We start from the raw sequence: 19647 nt of genomic DNA, 5'->3' as shown, positions 1-19647 counted from the left end.
TAAAAAAAAAAACTTTAGTATGCAATCAACCCAAATTAAGGGTGATAGTGCTGATTTCCTGTTAAATAAAAGGATTTGGTATTACTGGTTCTTAGATATATTTTAGGGAACTGTTGCTATGGCATTTTAAAGGGAATCACAAACTTCCTATAAAGGAGGAAAAGTTATATAAAGTTTTCCTTATAGGTACTGTGATTACTGTTAGACAAAATAAAAACAGGTCTTTCATATAAAATTCACAGCACTAGATTAGACCTTGAAAAACTTGGATATCTTTTCACAAAGATTTTTCTCTAAACAAATGAGAAAGGGAGGCCCAGAAAAGGCAAGTGATTTAGCCAGGGTCAAAAAATTAATTTAGTGGCCTAGAACCAGAATAAAAAGCCTGTGATCTTATGCTCAGATTGTGTTTAGTATTAGGTTAAAATCTCTTGGTCCCATAAAGGGAATTTTTAGATTGTTCTGACAGTTGAGACATGCAATGAAGGCTATTCTAGTCGCAAGTCTATCTTTTAGAAGAACTTACTGATGTTTTAGCACATGTTTAACATTCTTTAAGTTCTCATTCCAAATGAATAGCCTGAAATAGTTTTGAGCCTAATTAATGTAAATCCTTAATTGATCAGAGAGATATATCCTCAGAAACCTGACAGTCCAGGGAATAAATCAAACTTGGGAACTGAATAGAAATGCGAAAGATGGTTGATGGTGCCTTTATGTTACCAAGCCAATCCCCAAAACACCTCGATGCAGATTAGGTTAGGATGCTCTCTTGCCATTTTCCTTTAATCTTTCACATCACCATTATCAGATTCCGTATTCAATTTATGCGAGTACAAGCAGCAGCTTCAGCTACTTCTGCCTTTCTTTGCCTGTTTCTACCAGTAAAATATTTTTTCTAGCATCTCCCACTTAAAGAAATTTTTTAAAGACTTTCAAAGCATTCTCCCTACTCATTTGGATTATATAGAGAGAGAGATGCAAAATTTCATTCTAGTCCAATTAATTCGTAAGGTCACCCACTAATATGCAGTACTTCTTCTTCCAATTTGTAATTCTTGTTTTATTTTATCTTAAGTCCATTTCCTGAGAAGTTCTTGATGCATCTAGTATACATCCAGAGTGAAGCCTGGCAGGAGGTGACGGATATCTGAAAGTCTAGACACATCTATTAGTCAAATCTCTTTGTTCTAAAAAAGCAGCCAGAGGTGCCCATGTATCAGGAAGACGTGCTACGGAGATGCTGACCCTCACCACCTGCCCACAAGCCCCAGTCGGTCAGGGCACTGCCTAGGTGGAGGACGGGACTTATGTTCCCTGAGCAGCCTGGAGAGCACACCGGTCTATAGGTCAGACAGCAATACTCTCTTTTTAAATCATATTTTTATTAGAGAAGTTGTGAACTTAGAAAACAATCATGCACATGTGTGGAATTCCCACACAGCGCCTCTCTGCCAACATACTACATTGTTGTGGAAGGTTTGTTACAGATTATAAGATAATACCATCAGACCATTACCATTTTACCACTAACTTGGTCTATACCATACATTTAGTACATTTTCTCCACACCTCCTATTATTAACTGAGTACATCTTTGGCATTGATGCAAGAATATTATAGCATTGTTGTTGACCACAGTCCATAGTACATACATACAGTTAAATAAACTGTATTTTTCCCACGCTTCACATTCTTACCACCTTCCAATTGCTAGTTCACAGAATGACATTCTTGTTTTAGTACTATCAACCACAATTCTCATCCCCCTCTGGGTCCACTATGTTACTCAGTCCCTAGATTATTCTCTAGCTTTCTTTCAGTTGACATTTACATCCCTAGACTACACTTTTCAGTCACAACTCCATTTATATACCAGCTGTGTTTGTTCTAGGCACTATAATGTGTTGCCATCAACTCCATTCCACACTTTCACAATCAAGTTAATTAAAACTTCTACATATGTTAAGCATCAGTCCCCTTCTCGGCACTCCTCTTATCGCCTAATAACCTATACTCCAGGTTTTAATGCTATGCATTTTTCTTCATATTTAGTTCATATTAGTGAGACCATGCAATAATTACCCTTTTGTGCCTAGCTTATTTCACTTAGCACGTCTGCAAGGATCATCCATGTTATCATATGTATCCCAGTTTCATTTCTTCTTACAGCAGCATAGTATTTCATCATACATATATATACGACATTTTGTTTCTCAAGTCATCAGTTGATAGACACTTGGGTTGTTTCCATCTTTTAGCAATTGTGAATAGCGCTGCTATGAACATTGGTGTGCAAATGTCTGTTCGCGTCAGGTTTCGGTTCTTCTGGATATATTCCTAATAGAAGAATTGCTGGATCATATGGCAGTTCTATATTTAGCTTCCTGAGGAACTGCCAAACTGTCTTCCACAGAGGCTGCACCATCTTACATTCCCACCAGCAGTGAAGGAGTGTTCCTTTTTCTCTACATCCTCTCCAGCAATTAATGTTTTCTGCTTTTTTCAAATAATGGCCATTCTATGCAGTGTGAGACGGTAGCTCATTGCCGTTTTGATTCCGACAGCATATTCTTAACATGCTTTCTTTAACAGGATTCAGTCCTGAAGCTGAGTTGACACCTTCTTGCTGATTCTGGCATACTTTGTAAACTCTTAAGGCCTTGGTATTAAAAGTCCTTTTACTTAAAACTACCCCGTCCTCCCATTTGAGTGTACACTGACAGCTCCCCAACTAGTCAAATGTAACTCACTTGTCTGGAACTGAGAGGGCAGTTCCCCACAGAAACAATTTCATAAAGGCAAGTTGGTTATTTTGTGGTGGGATGGTCCATGATTAAGCTTTTTAACTCATTATGAGCCTGGAGGATAGTATTAATAGCATCCGACCAAGACACTGAGTAATGTCTAACAGGAAGCCAGTCAGCACTCCAAGTGACAGCCAGTATGAAGAAGAACCTGCTCGGCCAATTCCAGTCTCAGACCCTGCAGCCTGGAAGCTGAGGTTCTAATGCAACAAAGAGGTGCAAGCAGGTTGCTGGGATAAGAAATGGGACAAATTTTTTCAAGTCAACATTCTTTATCTAAGTTCTTTATCTAACTTTATCCAAGTTCTTTATCTATCCTTTAAACTCATCGCTATATGCCATTCCCTAGTAAGGGACCATGACATTATATTGGGCTTCAAATTTCGGGGAGTTCTGGATCACAGAGTGTTTCAACAATGGCAATGGAGGGATACTGGTATGGGATACCAATGACAGATGATATATGACTGACAGGGAGCTGTACAGAACATATGTCCAGGGTGCATGGTAATGTTTGGATATACTCATAGTGGCAACAATTAAAAACCACAGTAGGGGGGGTACTGGATTCCTGGCCAGTGGTGCTCTGTCGTGGTCCCTAGGGGAGCAGCGACAGTCTCCCAGGTACAGTGGTGGGGACCGGGAGGGAGTGAGGGTTCAACAGTGAGCCCCTGATACTAATGACTATGCTTGTGAGCTGATAAACCCAAAATAATAACAAGGCCTAGAGCAACTTTGTGCCTGGGAATTTCCTTCTGTCAGCCTTCATGTTACTCAAATGTGGCCAGTCTCGAAGCCAAACTCAGCATGTAAATGCAATGCCTTCCCCCCAGCGTGGGACATGACACCCGGGGATGAGCCTCCCTGGCAACGAGGGACCACTATCAACTACCAACTGATGATGCAACTGGAAAATGACCTTATACGGAAGGTTCAATGCGGATCAGCAGAATATCCATGTCTACATAAAATACCATGACTTTAAAATGCTGTTTGACCTAAAGTAAGGGGGAAATGGAAAGGAGAAATGAGTTTATATGGCTACGAGTTTCTAAAAAAGAGTCTGGAGGCTGGCAGAAGGTTTGCCCTCATGCACAACTGAGCAGAGTCAGAGAGACAGATAAAGCAGATACAACCCCCAGATATTGGTTCCTTTGAGGGCTAAAGAGACCCATGGGAGTTATGGTCATGGCCGATGGGGTTAACTACCAGGGCAGATGGCCCCTCTTTGGAAATGGTGTTTATGTGTGATGAATCTGGACTCAGATGGGATCTCCCTTCATAAGACTTTCATGCTAATGTGCTGGAGGTGCAGTTAATGTTGGGGTTTAAGATATATTTAGGGGATTTGAATCTCTGGACTGACAATGTGATAGCCAGATCCTGAGCCTCAACAGACTCCAGCACCTACAATCTGATTTATTGGACTTACCACACTCAGCTAAGATGGAGGTGAAGAAGGACAACCACCACACCATGGAGCCTAGAGTGATTACAACTGAAAATGGGAGGATTGCATCCAGCATCCAGGTGGAATCTGAGCCTCCTCTTGACATAAAGGTGCAATGGACACAACCAATCCAGTGTCCACATAGAAGAGGTGGCATTGGATTGGGAAAAGTGGACATAATGGACAAAGGGTATGGGGAAAGGCAGGAAGAGATGAGAGGTGGAGGCGTCTTCGGGACATGGAGCTGCCCTGGATGGTGCTTCAGAGGTAATCACCGGACATTGTAAATCCTCACAGGGCCTACATGATGGAATAGAGGAGAGTATGGGCCATGATGTGAACCAATGTATATGAGGTGCAGAGGTGCCCAAAGATGTACTTACCAAATCCAATGGATGTGTCATGATGATGGGAACGAGTGTTGTTGGGGGGGGCGAGAAGGGGGGTGGGGGGGTGGGGTTGAATGGGACCTCACATATATATTTTTAATGTAATATTATTACAAAGTCAATAAAAAATAAAAAAATTAAAAAAAAAAATAAATAAATAAAACACTTAAAATGGTAAAAAAAACAAAAAAAGAAATGGGACAGGCCCCGAGGATACCGTCAAGCACAGAAGCTCTGGGGTGAGGTGGTGAAGAGGACCCTTAAGGCCCCCAAGCCGGGAGTGAGGACATTAGGTCCTCTCCTCAATTTTGCCATTTCCTAGGGGGTTGACCTCTGGGTGAGCCAATCCCTCTGAGTGCAGACCTACCTCTTAGGTTGGTTCCAAACCTACCCCTCTATGGCACGACAACCAGGGGTGTGAATAGGGCTGGAGAAGGAAAGAAACTGCGAAAGGTAGAGAGAAGCAGGGAAGAGCAAGGGAGTCTTGCAGATAAAAACCCCCTTGCACCAAATGCAATCACTGTGCTCAGCAAGCTCCCTGGGACTTGGCAGATGGCCTGTAGAAACAGCTTCTGCACCAAACAGCACACGGTAACTTGTTCTCTAGAGCAAATGCAACTTCTTGCATGTTCCTTACATTCTGGACAACTTAATGAAGGAGAAAACCACCCAAACTCCCCAAGCATTTGGATCTCCAATCCACCCCCTCCAGATGGCCTCATCCAACTGCAGGTGAGACTCCTGTAGGGCTCCTTCACATGCAGGTGAGGTGGGCTAGAAGGGACTGGCCAGAAGGCACACAAGGAGGGAGGCCCCTGAGGGCTACACTGTGGGTTTCTCCTCTAAGCCCACTCCCCTGGGCAGCTCCGAGTAAGGACTAAATCTCACTGCTCTTACCTCGCTACCTGGATTAACCTGGCTCCTGTGGCCATGACCTTCAGACCAAGGACCAAGGACCACTGGTGGAGCGAATCTTTGAAATACCCATGAGGGGCTGACTGAAGGATACCACTGCCCCCGCCTGGCCTTGGAATCTTCATTTCCTTTGACAGTTCTCCACAGGGAGGCCCCCACATTTGCTCTTTGCAATTTGGAGATATATTTATTTCGTTAACAAGATTCCACTGTAACAAAATGCTGTTGGTGTGCAAATATTTGTTGACTGTGCTTAGCTCTGAGCATTCGTTATCTTCGTTTTATTTCTGTTCACGGTTAGTAGCAATCTGTGCATGGGGAATACCTCAAAGACAATTAAAACAAAATACCCAAACTCAAATGATCGCAATGTATAAACCCAGGGGTTCCCACCTCACTCAGAGTCAAATGCCAAAAAAGGCCTTCCCATGGCACCTACAAGATCTGGCTCCTGGTGACTTCGCAAATGTCCTTTCCAAACTCTCCACCCCTTGCTCGCTGCCCACTAGCCACAGGACTCTGCTAATGCTGGACTGTGTCAGGCACACGGAACCCTTGTAGATACGACTCCCTCGTCTGGAATGAGTGCCCCAGATACCTGAAACTTCCTTGGGGACTCCGGCCTCCACTCAAATGTCACCTAATCAGCAAGGCCTTTCCTGACCACTTTACGTAAAAGAGAATGCTCCGCTATCCCCCAGCCCCCATCGCTTCCTAGCCCCTTTACTCTGCCTTTTCCTGTGGTGAATTCTGCCGAGTGCACTTATACTGCTTTTATGCCCTTTAAATTAAACATATTATTAACTTACCGTATGTTTCCTACAAAATCCACCCACTGCTCATAGTTTCTGGGCAAATATATATATTCTTTCCCACAAAATTAACTTGCAATAGAAACCACGATTTCTTTAGAAAGTCAAAGTCTTCAGAAATGCATCCATGCCTTCCAGAAAACCTTCAGAGGCTCCTGTACTAAACCTGAAAATTTGGTCCTGGGAACGAGTTCAAGGCAACAGGAAAGAGGAGGAGGCTGCAGGATCTGCTCAGTCAGAAGACTCTGCGCTGTTGCTTGAGATGAATAAAGTCTACGGAGACTATTTCCTATGACTAGAATAGACATTCTTATTACTGTTGAAATGAAAAGCAATCGCCTGCTTAATTTAGATTTCAAAATACCCAACCATCCCTCATTCCTGTCTCTCCGATTGCATAAGGCCACTTAGCATAGGAACAGGATCATCCGGAGTTTCTTCTTTCATTGGAATAAAATTTCATCAATTAGAAAAAATATGCTCAATAATTCGGGGGGGTATTTAAATAGGCTTTTTCCTCCTTCCTCCTTTACCAGCCCATTATCACAAAGCGGAATTGCATAATGATCATTTCTCTGAATCCCTAATGCTAAGTATTTGTACAGGCTCTTTCACTAAGAACTAGCTCTTAGTGAAAAAGAGATCAGAAGAGATCCTGTAATTCAAACTATTGGATTCAATTCTTTAGTGACAACTGGAGCAGGTGTAGCTCAGTGGTGGAGCGTACGCATCACATGTATGAGGTCCCAGGTTCAATCCCCAGTACCTCCTAAAAAAAATAGTGACAATCCTATTCAACTAGCATTTATGGTTTATAAAGCAGACATTATCACACCTGAGCCTTACCACCACCCTTTTACACGAGCTATGAAAAAAGCAGAGGCCAGGCCACCAACCCACGAGTGGAAAAGTGGAAAAGATGCTTGTAGAACCCACATCTTCTGACACAGCCCAGGGCTCTTTGTTACCTTTACACGGTTACCAAAGAGTGACACGGCACTGCTTGGGCAAACTGTCCAAGGGCCATAAATGTCTAAACTGTCATAAATGTTCAGGAATTTACATGTTCTTTTAAATGTTACTTTAGAATTTTGTGACTAAAAGCAAACCTTTTCAAAATTTGGTCCGATCTGAATAATTTTCTAGGTGGTTTTAGTGCGTATCCTAAGATCAGTCTTCCTCAAAGTTGAAGGATTTTCAATATGACAATATAAAAAATTGCCTTGAGTAAATAAAAACACCAGAAGGAAGTCGAAAATTTAGGATCAATGGTTTCCCCATTGAGAAGGAAGGTGTTTTGCTGCTCCCTGCTTTGAGGGGAAACGGCAGTGTTAGGCTGAGCATACATTACAGGTGCTCCCAATGAGTTCTCAGCACTGGCAGTCAGATTTATCTAAGTGATAAAAACAATCAGGAACCGGTCATATCAATTAACAGGAACTCAACTGCACAAGGCCATGATTATCTGCTTAGTATCAAGTGCTGTAGGGGATTTTAAAAAGTTTAAAACTAGGTCTTTACCCTAATGGAACTGAGAATCTGGGCGACAGCAGCATACAAAGCAACATATAATTAAGCACTAAACTAGGTAAATGCCAGAGAAATTCAGAGGAGCGCAAACTAGAAAGGTCACAGAATGTTCTCTGGGGCTGGCCCAATCCTGAATGATGAAAGAGAGAGGAAAGTTTTCCCAGCAGGAGTTAGCTTAAAAAAGCAAGTGTGGAAATAAACACAGGATGTCAATTAAAAATGGAAACCTGCCTTACGGTATGTTTTAGTGGGGCTCCTGCCGTGACGGAGCTGCGCATGCCCATCCTGAGGACTCTGGGATATTAGGGCGGTCTCCAGAAATCCTATCTAATACTCATAAGAGGGCCTCCAGAGCCTCTGATAAAGAGGACTTTGTGACAGATGATCCAAGACTTGGCAAAAACACCCCAGGGAAGGAAGGGGAGAGACCATCCCAAACTTAAGGCAGGAATAAGATGCCTTAAGAAGCCTTGGTTCACATGTACAGGGCTAAATACTCACCTCCCGCAAGACAAAGGATAGGTGAAACTCAGATGTTTCCTGGAAATGAATTTCAAGTTCCTCAAAAGTGTTTTGAAAGAGAGAAGAACAGGTTACCTTTGGAAAATCTAGTAAGAGCCAGCGTCTCTCAGACACCAAGAAACCATGAAGAAAACAACAACAACAAATCCTTTCCTCCCACCTGAGATTGCAGCAGGCACAGAAGAGACAGGGGGTATAGGGTTGAGATGAGGACAAGTCCAGGTGTGGGAGGCAGCAGGGCAGTGAGCTCCAGTGCTTGGCTTTCGCAGGCAAACAGAAACGGACAAAATTATATCAATAGTAGTTGCTGAGAAGCAATACAGTTGAATGGTTACTGGAATTTCAGGCCACCCACTGCTATCTGAGGTGTAAAGACCCATAAGGAAGTCCTGGGTGAAGCTTGGAGCCAAACAACATCGCAATCTTCACTCAAATACCTTCCCTGACCAGAACAAGGGAAAATGGGCTTTGCATGTTCAAGAAAACACAGGCACTGTACATCGACCTACTCCCCTGCAGGGGAGCCTGGCCTCTGGGGACATGGGGAGCTGGAACCCTTGTTAGTTTCAAGAGGGCACAGTAAGGTATAGACAAGGGTATCTCAACTTGTCTAGAACAGGTACTGCTTTAATGAACCACAGAGAATGATTCAAATTAACCCCAAGCCTGTGTCCTCCGGCCCTGTCTGAACTGGGTGGGTCCTGCAATGGATAATCCTGGAGCACTTTACTCCAGCAGGTTTATTTCATCAAAAAACAAACCCTTTCCTTTGCACTCTTCTTTGCCACCATCAACTAACTCAAATCTGAAATGGAAGGAAAGAGTTGGGATTCTACTTAAATACCCGCTTAGCCTCTCTTTCCTACTGATTACAAAATGTCTACTTCAGCCCAGCCTCTGAGAAATCAGCTTCCTTCTAAATCCAGAATTAGGAATGAACCCCCACCCCATCAATGTGGCAGTTTGATATTATTTATGAATTCCAGAAAGAGATACTGATTATGTTTCTAAACTGATCTGTTCCTCTGGGTGTGATCCCCTTTGACTATATTAGATTCAGCTGAGATGCCTTTGACTAAATTACGTTAAGATGAGGGCCTTAATTTGACCACGTCAGCCTCTTCATGGCTATATAAATGGACTCAGTCAAGGAGATACACAGCAGTAGATACACAGGAGAGAACTCCTTCGACGCCAGAGGAAAGAACTTTGTCAGTTTTGATTCTGAGGCACCAGGAAGAGAGATAAGCCATTCGCCTGACAGTTCACAGCTGAAGAGAACAGATCAGCTGAGCCCTATGCCAGCCTAGAGATGAGATACACAGAAGAAGTTGAGCCCGGAGCCTTACGAGGAGAGAGGAAGGCTGAACCTTCACAGCCGCCATCTTGCTTAAACACCTGACGACAACAACACCTGACGACAGATTTTGGTGAGGAAGTACCTCTTATGGTAACCTGAGTTGGACTCTTTAGGGTCTTGTAATTAACTGTAAGCTTCTACCCCAAATAAATACCCTTTATGAAAGCCAACAGAGTTCTGGTACTTTGCATCAGCACCCCTTTGGCTGACTAATATACCATCCCTCCTACCCCCACCCCCAACTCTATCATTATCATTTTTCTTCCAGCCTACTGCAGTTTGATATTGTTTATGAATTCCAAAAATAGATTTTGGATTATATTTGTAAACTGGTTTGTTCCTCTGGGCATCTTAGACTATACTGCATTCAGAAGTTTCACTTTTCCTTGATTAAATAATGATTAAGGCTTTGATTGGGCCATGTCTGTAGGATGTTGAGTCCCTGCCCCCTTGGTGAGTAAGGACTCAGAGAAACTGCACCACAGAGAAGAGAGTGAGAATTTTGGTCCTGGGGCCTGGGAAGTAAACACACAGAGAAGCAGAGAAGGCTCCATTAGAAATGGCAGAAGCCCGGGGAAAGAGAGACAAGTCATTCACCTGACAGTCTACAGCTTTATGGCCGGTAACCAAGCTTCTACCTCAAATAAATAGCCTTTATAAAAGCCAACAGATTTCTGGTATTTTGCATCAGGACCCCTTTGGCTGAGTAATACACAGCCTCATTTGCAAGCCCCAAATGTTACTTTCCAGAAGAAGCTGGAGAACCATGAGGAAATTCATCCCTTTTTTCTTTTATGCCTCTCTTACAAGGTCTGTACCCTACAATGGTAAGTTTCGCCTTCTCTTATCCCTGACTCTGTGTATGACTCTATCACCTCTCTCCTGCGTTAAGTAAATTATGTACATCGTTAAGCACATGCTAGTGGAAGTTAGTTTCCCTGGTACTGCACAGTCTTGCTCATCGTAGGACAGCCCTCGAGATCTGCTCTAAACCTGCAATCCCTCAAAATGGCATGTCTTCTGAATTTGTGCAGTATTTGACACAAATAATCCAAATACATGGGGGTCCCTTTTCTTCTCTGCCCAAATTTAACCAATCACAGTGTTCAAGTGATCTCATCCCTAAATACCCTGCTACCACATCCGTGGCTTACATGCTCATCATCTCTGCCTGGAACCACTCTAGCCACATGACTCACTGACCTGCCCCTAGTCTAGCTCGCTTCCAATCTACATACCAGGCTACCGCTAAAGTCAGCTGACTCTAAAAGCTCTGGTTTTGACCATTATTCTGTCTCCCTTTTGTCAACAGTATAAACTAAACTTTTTAGCAGGATATACATGATTCTTCATGATCTGCCTCCCCCCCCCCCCCACCTTTTTAAGCTCGCTCTGGAGCTCCTCTTCCCCAACCGCTCCCCACATATTGCATGCATCCTTTCCTGAACTCCTAGCTCCCCACACTCTGGCCATGCTGCCATTTTCACCTTGCACATCTGGGAACCCCCTACTTAGCTTTCTAGCCTCAGTTCCAAAGTTGTCTTCTCTGAGACAGTCATCTGTGACTCCCCCAATCGCCACAGACACAACTTTTCTCCCTCCACTAATTAGATAAATTCTCAGGTTGTCAATATTTCTTGAATGAATGAAGTAACGAAACAGATGTGAGAGCGGCTGGTCTGCGGATACACATTTGGAGACACTGGGTTGTGGGTCATGAGTATGCAGTCATGAGGAAAAATAAATTACCCAGGGAGAACACAGCGGCCACAAGAAGAGAACACAATGGGCCATGAAGAGAAGACCAAGACTAGAAAGGGGAAAGGAGAGGGTAGATCCTTAAAGAAACTAAGAAAGAGCAGTCAAAAGAGCAAGGGGAGAACTACGTAATCAGTATTTCAGAGACCAAACCCGAAGAGATTCAAGACAGAGGGAATGGTTTACAGTGAGCTTTACAGTGGAAAAAAAAAATAATTATTGCATCACGCTATAAGGAAGTTTGGGTAAAAGTCTTATGAAGTGATGCAAATGGAAGACACAGAATACAGATATAAAATATAGTTTTGCCTAATTTATTAAGATAAATCTTAAGTCTTACTGTTGTTTCCAGTATCAACTTTTGCTAGCCAACAGCTTCCTTTCCCAGGCTCTCCAAAGTTTGTTTTTATCTTACTAATTTTTTATTACATGTAGTTCAATAGAGAGCCACTCTTCCATACTATGGTAGATTTCTTCAGTTCAGGTTTTCCAGACATAGAGAAATGTCAACTCAGACTATAAATTCCTATAGAACAGAATCAGGGCCTTGTGCATAAAAGAAACTGAATAAAATCCGTCTGGAAAGAATGATGAGATTTCGTATATTTAAACATGGAAGTTAGGCCACCTCCCACTATTGTAGCCACCACTCCTGCCAAATGTGGAACTCCAGGTAGAGATTTCTAATCGATTGTGGCACCTCCCAGTGAGTCAGTACAAGTCCACTTACATTGCAAGTAGCCAATACCAAGGGGTCAGAGGTGGCCCCGGTGAAATCTCATCATTCTCAATTAATACATGCGCCTTCACAGCTCCCCATTTCATTGCATGGTATGTCAACAGCCCCACAGACCAGAGCTTCCCTAAAGATGATCCTTAGGGAGACAATGAGCACAAACCAGAGAATTCAAAATGGGACTTGGCCCTTCTGTTTTACTTTCTGTGTCCTACTGCTAATGTTGAGTAAACATTTTCTCAAGCCACCACATTCACATCCGCATACAAACATTGTCATTTCTGTTCACTTCAGAGAACTGAAGATAACATGCTGGTTCCAGATCTCTATTGGCCACTGACCATCTCTGGCTAGACAGCCTTTGTCAAAGTGCCCTCTGAAACTTGGGGTTACCTTTTCAGGAAGATAAATCGGGCAGGAATCTGCCCAAGTCGTGTTCCAGCTTAAAAATCCTTAGCTGGTCTCCCTTTGTCTACCTATAATAGGATAAAATGCAAACCACTTGGCACGGCATCAGGTTCATCACATTGAAAGGCCACTTCAGCCCCGTTCACCTGCCCTCGGTCCCTCCTCCATAAACACCACATTCTTTCTTTGTATATGTTTATATTAGCTTTCTTGGCCACTGTAATAAATAACCGCAAATGTAAATGTATTATCTTACATTCCCGTAGGTGAGAAGTTCAGCACAGGTCTTAGTGGGTGTTGGCAGGGCTGCTTTCCTTCTGGAAGTTCCAGGGGAGAACACATTTTAACAGTTTATAGAGACTGCCCACATTTCTTTACTCCTGGTTTCCTCGCATCTTCAAAACCAACAAGGGCTGGTGGAGTCTTTCTCATAAGGCATCACTCTGACACAGAATTCTGCCTCCCTCTTCCACTTGTAAGGAGACTTAATGTTATATGGGGCTCACTCAGATAATTTAGGGTATCTCCCCACCTCAAGGTCCTTCATTTAAATACATCTGTGGAGTTCCTTTTGCCATATTCAAAAGCTCCAGGGATAAGGAAATAGACATCTTTGGGGCAAGAGCATTATTCTGCCTGCTACAATGATATTCCTTCCGCTTGGAAAGTCCACTTCCCTGCCTAGGTGTTGCCCATTCCTCAGGCATTCTCTAAGGTCCCCTGAAAATGCCACCTCTTCCAGAAGACTGCCTCCTCTCCTACAGCCTGAGGGGGCTCCACAGCCCCAGCCCCCTGTGCATACCGCTCCAGGAGCACTTAATTTGTGTGGCAATTTATTTGTTCTCAAGCCAGTCTCTCAGACTAGATTGTGAGTCACTATGTTTTAGTCATTTTTGCAGCCCCAGGGGCTTAGCCATAAAAAGATGTGAAATAAAAACCAAATGGGATATTTTAATGAGGAAAAGATCTCAGGTGGAGACAGAGGCAAGACCAATAAATTGACAGGGCTTCTGTTTTGAGTATAGCTTTATAAATTACCGGCTATTATCCCATAACAAACCCAATTCTTTAACTAGTCTATGGAGGTATTTGCATCTAGGTATATCTCTAAACTCGATGTGATTTATCACAGATCACAAAATGTTGTCAAAATTTTAAGTATCCTCCTGAGCTTGGCTAGAAAAGGGCCTGCTACACCCCAAGCACTTACTTGATCAGATGCCAAGTTGGGGAAGTGATATTATCTGCATATTTCTGAATTAAAAAAAAAAAAGACATGCATCTAACACTATGACTAGGCTCTTTTGAAGGTTAAAAGCAATGTTGTCACAGTATTTTTTGGTATTTCGCTATCTGAAAGTCCTGTCATTAAAAATACAAAAGTCTCAATTAAGCAAAGTTTAAATAGCCTCAAACATTTAAATTGTTAGCTAAGCAAGGAGTTGAATAAATTAAGGTCACATGAATGGGGAAAGACCTATTTTTAAGGGTAATAGTGTGCTATGAATATCTCATGTCACAACACTGTGAGCAGTATAGAAATCTAAAGACATGGAAATAAAACTAAAAATTGTGTGACTAGTAGTTGAGCTACAAGAACCCAAGAGTAAACACAAAGAAGAAATAACCACCTATAACCTAATTTCAATACAAAGTCTACTTTGCTCTTTTTTTCTTGATTAGCAATTTTAAAAAGCCCCTCTTCAACCCAATTCCTGTTGGTTTTGTTTTAGGTCGGGAGACTGGAGCTCTTGAAGCCAAAAGCAATGTTTAAATATGCCTTTTGTTATATTCTACCATTTTTCGTAACGCTCAGAAAATGCTCATGATTTTTAGATCTAAAATGGGGTCTACTGATCTAGCTTAAACCTCACATTTACAAAGGGGAAACGGAGGCAGCTAAAAGGCTGTTTCTTCCAGATCAGGCAGAACTCAGGGCTGAGGGGAGGCTCCAAGAACTTCCATTTGGGAATGTACCCTTCTCTGGAGAGCTGGCCAGGAGAAGTGGTACGTGTATGCAGTACTTCACAGAAGGTTTTAAACTTGAGTTTTTACAGAAGTGGGGAAGGCATAATTTCTCAATATTTGCACTGGGTTTTCCAAACTTCTAAATTTTTCTATAAGCATATTCAGAAATACATGTAGAAGCAATGAACACCACCAACCAAACTATATGGCTAAAATGAAGTCTGCAGCTCTAATTTGTTATCAAAAAAAAAAAAATAGTAATCATGTTGTTGCTGTTGTGGACTGGACATTTCCAGCATTTCCCGTTATTAAATCCCGCCTGTATATAAGCACAGTATAGAATCCACTTGGGTCAACCACTCTTTTATCTGGAAAGGAGGAGATGGGTGCCATGAAGCTTACAAACAAGAGCAAACATTAAAGGCTACTCACAAGACAATGAAAAGCCAATACACTTCCAAAGTCTATTAAGGTCTATTAAGAATGCAAATAAGTTTTGTAATAGGCTTAATAAATAAAACAACCGAAGGCACTAAGTGGTACTTATGGAAAAAGACTCTGAGAACTTAGTTTTAGTAGGAGGTAGTACTAGTTCCCACTAGGAGGGTTGTTCACTTGCTTCTATTAGATCCAATAACCTTAACCAGTAGTAATGGTGCTAAACGTTTGAGAAAGAACCAATTAGAAAATGCTGTGGGACCTATAAACTGCATTTTTCTGTATAAGTAAAATACCAGTAGAACTACTTTCTAACTTCCTCTTCTGAAAATAAATCTTCATCTTGCATTTAATCCTCAACGATTTTACTATGTTCAGCACAGTAGCAACTGAAAAATGTGTTTCATCTAGAAATAAAAGTGAGAAAACTTTACAAAAAACATTACGCATCTGCAATGCTAGGTTTCCAAGCTTTAATATAAAGCTAAGATAACGCAAAATGAGTGCTACAATAACCAAACTTTTCTGACCCGTATCCTTAAAACAATGAGAACTGAACCTTGATTATTTTCTACAGTGTAAGCAGATAACGATCCTGCAATCATCATCACCTTCATCATTTCGCTTTTTAAATTTCACAACTTGCAAGCTCAAGTTTTTTTGGAGGTAGGCGCTTGAAGTAAGTCGACTCTGTAATTACTTTGTTTTTCAGGCCGCTGAAGCACGTTTCCCCATTCCACGCCATGAAGCAATTCGATGTCAACTTGCGACCGAGTCAAATGTAACAAACTCTGCGAGCTCGAGTCCCGAGGCGGCGGCGCGCAGCCCCCACGGGTCCCCGCACTTCTGCGGCACCAGGATGCAGCACCCTCCAGGCTCGGAACGCGGAGTCTGCCCCTAAGGCCTGCAAGGCCCGGGAATGTACACGCTCCCCTCTGCCCCGGGTAAACTGAGGCACGTAGCCGGGAGCAATACGGGGATTGGCGCAGGCCCTCGCCCCTGCTCCGAGTCCCCTTCCCGCCGGAGATCCGAGGGAGGCTCGCGACGGCGCACAGGACTCACCGCGCTGCCCGCCTTGGGAAGGCTCTAGGAAGCGAGCCCCGTTCCGCCGCCCCCGGTCCCGCCCCGCACGGATCTCGCAGCATCCTGCGACCCCCCAGGAGACCGCAGCGGGTACCCTGCGGCACCTCCCGGCGCGCGATCTCCTCCACCGACTCCGCCAGACCAAGCATCCGAAAGTTCCCTCCCGCGGCCCCGGCGGCGGCAGCGACCCGGCCGCCCACCCCGTGCGGGGCTGCAGCCTGCGACCCGCCTCTCCGAGCGCCCGGGCTAACCTGACGCCGCCGCGCCACTCAGGTGGCCGCCGTGCGCCCCTCGCCATGGCCGGCCCCAGAGCTGTCCCCGCGCCGCGCTCCACGCCCGCCGACCGGCCGCGCCGACCGCGGGAGCGCCGTCTCCGCCCGCACCTCGCCGCGGTGCGGGCCGTGCCGAGTGCGGAGCTTCCCACCTCCCGAAGCCCGAGCCGGCCGGTGCGAGCATGCCCAGTGCGGCTCGCCGGGCGACGCGGAGGCGCAGATCCAGGCTGGGAATGCTCGCCGTGTTTTCGCGGCAGCCGCGGGAGGGGCGGGGCGGGCCGAACCTGAGGGAGCGGCTGCGGGTCCCGCAGGGGAGCTGGGCGGCGCCGCGGGAGCTCCGAGTCTCCCCTTCAGGCCCCGCAGCCTGAGGGCGGGGCGCGTTGGCCCCGGGTCGGGGACCCGGCACCTCGGGGTTATTTGCGGGAATGCCTGGGCCGGGCGCTAATACCTGACGCCTTCGAGCGTGCGCGGCGTGAGTGGTGACTCTCGGCTGGCAGGGCGCGCCCAGGCTTCCACCGCAACTTTTCAGAGCGTGCACCGCGCTGCTGGTCAAGGACACGCAGGAAGGGGGTCCTTGGAGTCTCAGCCTGCGACGGGGAATAGAACCAACAGCCAGCCCCCCAGCCTGCCCGGGCTCCGAGGGGGTCAGGCCGCCTTGCACCTTGGAAGCTGCCCAGCCCAGGGTGACTACGCTGTCCATTCTGGGCGTCATTTTTGCGTAAAGCCCGCGCAAAAAAGAGCCTGGGAGAAAACCGGGGCGTTCTAGTTTTCAGTGGCGGAGTGACAAGGGATTTTTATCTTCTTCTTTTGGGTTATTTATAGTTCCGAAGTTTTCTCCCCTGAGCATTCTGCTTTTGCTTTCTTAATGAAGAAAAAACGTGTTCCGATTCTTAAAAAATCTGTCTAGAATTATAAGACCACCTGCAGAAGGCATGCCGCGCGGTCCTGCTGCAGAGCGGCCCCCCAGTGTTTCAGACTTGACACGTGGTCGGTGTCTGGGGCCTGGGCCCGCCCCTCGCTGCTAGTCCCCGTGGCCACGCCCACTCTGCCCCTTGTACGCCCCTTCTTCGGTGGCGACAAAACCCCGGAAAAGTGGATTTTACACACAGAATCCAGACTGGGCAGGATCCTCCGCGGGGGTCAGGGATTACTGTCAAGAAGAAGGGAGGCTTTAAGCAACCCCCGGTCCCGCTCCTCCTCTTCGTCCTTAGCAAACTAAACAAAGTAGCGCCCGCGACCCTACGCCCGGAGCTCGGACCCGCAGATCTGGGTCAGTACCCAATTGAGCATGCTTCGGGCAGTGCCAGGCTGCCGCGTGCGGCTGCATCGGGTTTGCCCCCGCTTGGTGTCGCTGCGCTTACTCCTCAGGGCATGGAAGGTCAGGAGAGCAGAGGGAGCAGCATCTGTGGACAGGCTACCCCTGCAGAGAGCCCTCTTGGAGGATTATAGGGAGGCTGTGGTGTACAGGAGAGTCAAAGCCTGGATATTCCTTAAGAGATTGAAATTAGAAATCCTATTTTAAATTAGTTTTTGGTCTTTTGAATACGAGCACATTTTAGCTCTAAGAACTTTTCAGTCTTTTCAAGAAACCTAAACCTTGCTTCCTTAAAGTGTGTGTGGCAGTTTGAGATTACTTATGAATTCCAAAAAGAGAGATTATGTTTGTCAACTGGTCTGTTCCTCTGGGTGTGATACCCTTTGATTGTCTTAGATTCAGCTGAGATGTCTTTGATTAAATTATGTAGAGATTAGGGCTCTGATTAGACCACATCAGGAGGGTGTAACTAGGGTTAAGTCCCCGCCCCCTTGGTGGGCTGTATGAATGGGCACTTACTCAAGAAGACACACTGAAGAAGGCACTGGAAGAGAGAACTCTGTAGACACGGCAGACAGAACGTTGATCCTGCGGCCCTGGGAAGAGAGATGAGCCATTTCCCTAATAGTTTGCAGCTGAAGAGAACAAAGCAGCTGAGCTGATGAAGCCCAGGAAGAACCCTATGCCAGCCAACAGCTGAGATCAGAAGAAGCTGGCCCCACAGAGCCTTAAGAGGAAGAAGGAAGGAGAGATCAGGCCCGCCATCTTACTTCAACACGTGGCGACTGACTTAAGTGAGAGAGTACCTCTTATGGTACCTTGAGTTGGACTCTTAAGCCATTCTTGTGGCTGTGAGCTTTTACCCCAAATAAATACCCTTTATAAAAGCCAACATATTTCTGGTACTTTGCATCAGCACCTCTTTGGCCTGCCTAATACAGTATTCAATAAGTGTTCTTTACATTTGCATTAGAACACTAAGTTTTCAGCCATTTTATTGGCAATTAAGGCTTTTCTCACTCTCAGATAATTCTGCAGTATTATATTCTCTTTTTTCCTCAGGCAATTCTGCACTAACTCTCACACTCTCCTTTCTGCCCCCCTTCCTTTCAAATTCTCATAGAACCTACAAAATGTTTCTCATGCAATCCTAGGAATAGGTTTGAGGAACTTGAAATAGGTTTGAGGAACTTGCTTTTAATCTGTTTTACAGAAGGGAAGGCTGAAAGATATTAGGGGCTTGAAATTAATAAACTCAAGAACCCAGAGAGAGGCCGGTGAGTGGGATGGTTGTGTTTTCTCTCTGAACAGACGGAAGATGGACAGGCAGATTTGGTGCCCAGGTGGGGCCTGGTGTGTGAGAGGGAATATCTCCGGTGAGAGTTGCCCTTCACTTCAACCTCTTCCCTTCTCGCAGCCCGTGTGCAGCTTCAGCATGGATGGAGATGACATCTCTAGTGGGAGGTCACATATTTATCTGGGAAGAATATGTTTGCTTTGGTGCTTCCCTTAGGATTTATACTTGTGCTGGGGTCACCCCCCCGCCTCTCCTGTTCTTTGAGACGCCATATTGCTGGGGCCTCTTGAGCACAGTCTTGAACTTGCCTAGGTCCCTGGAGACAGCTACCCCCACAAATGGTCTAGCCTGGGAAAGATCCCTCTCTTCAACAGTCCATAGTACTACACCCATCGTTCTGAAGTTTTCTGCTCCCCAGTCTTCCACAACACCAAGCATTCTAGGTTCTCCTACCCCTCTGAGTATACCTTCTCATCCTTCTCCAGATTCTCTTGTTTTGCCTCACTTCACTGTTGGCCTCATCCTGTCTGCTCTCCCTAGGAAGCACTCACCTACTCTGATGATTGTCAGTGCCAAGGGTGGGGTTC

At 45.0% G+C, this 19647-nt stretch overlaps 1 protein-coding gene across 8 annotated transcripts in view; it reads right to left on the bottom strand.

Moving 5' to 3' along the window:
* MFAP3L (microfibril associated protein 3 like) overlaps positions 1–17716 on the bottom strand; it is a 51503-nt gene extending 33787 nt beyond the window's left edge. The window contains exon 1 of one of the 8 annotated variants that reach the window (XM_058308646.2): positions 16897–17716. The gene's annotated coding sequence lies outside the window, so the exon portion shown is untranslated. Of the gene's footprint in view, positions 1–15704; positions 16797–16896 lie in introns of those variants that run through there. The other 7 variants (XM_058308951.1, XM_058309031.2, XM_058308842.1 and 4 more) reach the window with 7 other exon arrangements.
* Positions 17717–19647: the final 1931 nt, after the last annotated feature.

This window comes from Dasypus novemcinctus, chromosome 1, assembly GCF_030445035.2.
Source record: "Dasypus novemcinctus isolate mDasNov1 chromosome 1, mDasNov1.1.hap2, whole genome shotgun sequence".
Classification (NCBI taxonomy): Eukaryota; Metazoa; Chordata; class Mammalia; order Cingulata; family Dasypodidae; genus Dasypus; species Dasypus novemcinctus.
This window is presented reverse-complemented; position numbering and strand designations above follow the sequence as displayed.